Source organism: Schistocerca americana, chromosome 2 (assembly GCF_021461395.2).
Source record: "Schistocerca americana isolate TAMUIC-IGC-003095 chromosome 2, iqSchAmer2.1, whole genome shotgun sequence".
In the NCBI taxonomy this organism is placed as follows: Eukaryota; Metazoa; Arthropoda; class Insecta; order Orthoptera; family Acrididae; genus Schistocerca; species Schistocerca americana.
The window spans coordinates 806825296-806828989 of record NC_060120.1 but is presented as its reverse complement, the minus strand read 5'-3'; the positions used below and the strand labels follow the sequence as shown (position 1 = coordinate 806828989).

Below are 3694 nucleotides of genomic sequence, written 5' to 3'. Positions count from 1 at the left end.
GTATATACCGAAAAGTGGAATCAGTAGCGCAGAGGGATAGGAATTTCTTTGCAGTATGGAACTGCCTGCTCATTATTATGTACCCACAATTAAATATCGATAGCACAAAGCAGGGCGGATACAAGTTTATGATAAAGAAGTTAATGGAAGCATTTGAACGAGACGGACTTAGAATAAATATGAGTATAGCACAATATCGAGTAATGGGAAGAGGTGTTATGGATATAGTACTGCCGCAATAAGCCATTGAAACAGTAATGCTGTTTAAAAATTTAGGACCGATTATCTGCGTTTCTGGAAACTGTAAAACAGATGTGGAAGGCAGCACCCAGCAGGTACAATTGTAATGGAAAGTGGAGTTTTGTGGAGCAGAACACTATCAAAACAAGCAAAGAAATACATTAACAAATGGTGCAGACGGGGAGACCCTTACGGACATGTGAGGAGTAAATGCATCAGGGATGGATGGAACATTGAGAACAACGAAGAGAGATGAAGAAAAGAGGAAATTAGAGAGATAATGGATTTAGAACAAGTAGCCGTTCAAAGAATTGAAAAAAAAAACAGCTCTTCAGTGGTATGGTTATGCGCGACGAAAGGAGTAGGTACGACGAGCAAAAGTAATCCTGGAATGAGTGCCACCGAGAAGTAGGAAGAGCGGACAGCTGAGATTAACATGGAGAGCAGGAATAATTGGAATGACGAGGAAAGTCTTCCGAAGGAGTAGGACTGCAATTATCGCTAATGCTGGCAACTGGGAAGACAGGGCAAGTAAAAGGAAGCATGAATTGCCACAACAGCTGTGTGCCACATCTTCATTAAAACAACCATTTCCGGTCGAACAACAGAGCATCCTCAGGCACGAATAGTGGCATTAGTAATAGATCAATTGACCGAACATCACTTAAAGGGCTTATTTCAATAGTGCTACAAGTCCATTTTTGTTCGTTTTGAGATACAGAATCCTAAAGTTAAATGAGCGCTGAAAAATCTGCAGTTGAGATACCAGAAATATTCAAGCATATGGTTTCTTGCTAGAATGAACCTTGCTTTCTGTTTGTTTGGATCATTAATTTCAGAACCATTATAGGCAGAAAAGTGGAGGTAATGGACTTGTACTACTATTGAAATAAGCCCTTCACATGAGTAGACACATGCGAGACAGACATGTAAAAACTTACAAATAAGATATTCTGGACATTTAAGAGCATAGAAAAACGAGAGCGCACACTCCACATTCGCTGCCCACTTAAATGAAAGCAGTCACCACTCATGTGGTGTAGAGACAGACCAGCAGATCTTAGAACACAGTAATTATTTGTGCCACTTATTAACAACAGAAGAAAAGTACCACGTCTAAAAAGCTATGATACAGGGCAAAATAGTCATGAATGATGAAACAGTACTCTGCAACTGAATGTTATTCAACACTATAAGCGAACAGTCAAATCAAGTGCATTAAATTCTAGTGGAGACATGCATACATGCACACAAATAAAATGAAAACGTATTGGAACAAATTCAAACGACATGGCGGCATAATGAAAACAAAACAGTGAAACAAACTACTGTATAGAGAGTATCAGAAAGATAAATTCGCAGGGAAAAATGTGTTTAAGTGATTGCAATTGGATTTACTAAGGAGCTGGAGAAAACGTAAGCAAACACTTGTTTGTCTAAAACTGGTAGATTTAATAGAAGGGTGACAAACAGTTACTGTGCTAAAGTGCGATTTTCCTAGACTGTTCGCCGACTGCGTGACCGAACTATTTCGGATCAGTTCGTACATTAATGTGCAGTGCATGACGTTTGCTAAAGTTCAGAGTCATCCGCCAATGTTTGCGTCAGACACGTCTCGTCTGAAAGTTCTCGTAACAAGTTTCTAAATTCATACCTTATTATATATTTACTAAGATGGCATCTGTTCTTTCGGACATGTCCGGAATAACAGATACCACCGGTGACCAAGCAGCTCGTTAGAATGAAATTACAATGAAATGAACACCTTTAGCTGCTTACAGGCGTTGACATATGTCAACGCGGACAGATGAAAATGTGTGTCCCGACCGGGACTCGAACCCGGCACCTCTTGCTTACATGGCAGACGCTCTATCCATCTGAGCCACCGAGGACACAGAGGATAGCGTGACTGCAGCGATTTATCTCTGGCACGCCTCCCACGAATCCCACATTCTCAACGTATTGTCCCCCACTACATTCGTAGTGCCCCCGCCCATTATACTCATTACTCGAGGCGCGTTGCCGATTCCCGTAAGAGTTCGGGCACATCTGAGTATAATGGGCGGGGGCACTACGAATGTAGTGCGGGACAATACGTTGAGAATGTGGGTTTTGTGAGAGGCGTGCCAGGGATAAATCCCTGCAATCGCGCTATTCTCTGTGTCCTCGGTGGCTCAAATGGATAGAGCGTCTGCCATGTAAGCAGGAGATCCCGGGTTCGAGTCCCGGTCGGGACACACATTTTTATCTGTCCCCGTTGACGTATGTCAACGCCTGTAAGCAGCTAAGGGTGTTCATTTCATTGTAATTTCATACCTTATTGTACACAGCTACGTTGTCTTTGAACAGCCTTAGAATGATTTATCCGCCTGGTCACTTACACACATCATGGATCTCAGTGGTCCTTGAGATACACTGTACGACATATTGAGTCTTGGTTCCGTCGTATATCTTCGAACTTTCCACGTGAACAAGAACGGTAAAAAATCGTAGCAACAAAAATAATTAATTTACATTAATAAGACTTCGAGAATACATTTGTGTAGGTGACATATGTAAATGTTTAACATTGCAAGATCATAGGTATACGCGACAGACAAGCCATTGTAAATGTGAAATGCTGGTTCATTAACAACCGGTGTAGCTGCCAGAATGTTGAACACTAGCATGCAAACGAGCATGCACTGCGTTGTACAGGTGCCGGCCCCGGCGGTTCTAGGCGCTTCAGTCCGGAACCACGCTGCTGTTACGGTCGCAGGTTCGAATCCTGCCTCGGGCATGGATGTGTTTTATGTCCTTAGGTTAGTTAGGTTTAAGTGGTTCTAAGTCCAGGGGACTGATGACCTCAGATGGTGGTGGTGGTTAGTGTTTAACGTCCCGTCGACAACGAGGTCATTAGAGACGGAGCGCAAGCTCGGGTTAAGGAAGGATTGGGAAGGAAATCGGCCGTGCCCTTTCAAAGGAACCATCCCGGCATTTGCCTGAAACGATTTAGGGAAATCACGGAAAACCTAAATCAGGATGGTCGGAGACGGGATTGAACCGTCGTCCTCCCGAATGCGAGTCCAACCTCAGATGTAGAGTCCCATAGTGCTTAGAGCCGTTTGAACCATTTGAACAGGTGCCGGATGTCAGTTTGTGGGCTCGATTCCCATGCCTGTTGTACTTGGTCTATCAATACGGCGACAGTTATTTTTGGTTATGGATGGCGCTGTAGTTGTCTCGATTGGAGACAGCTCTGGCGGTCGAGCAGTGCAAGGCAACATATTGACGCTCTGAAGATCATGCTGGATTTACCGCTGTTGGGCGAGCTTTATCCTGTTGGAAGACAACCCCTGGGATGCTGTTCATGAATGCTAGCACAACTAATTGAATAACCAGACTGACGTACAAATTTGCAGACAGGATACTTGGGATAACCACGGGAGAGCTTAGCTGTCATACGACATCGCAC

General features: G+C 43.6%; 1 non-coding gene across 1 annotated transcript; it reads left to right on the top strand.

Annotated features, from left to right (window-relative positions):
* The first annotated feature begins 2402 nt into the window (after positions 1-2402).
* On the top strand, positions 2403-2477 carry Trnat-ugu. The gene has a single exon. It is a non-coding gene; the product is annotated as a tRNA-Thr (tRNA).
* Positions 2478-3694: the final 1217 nt, after the last annotated feature.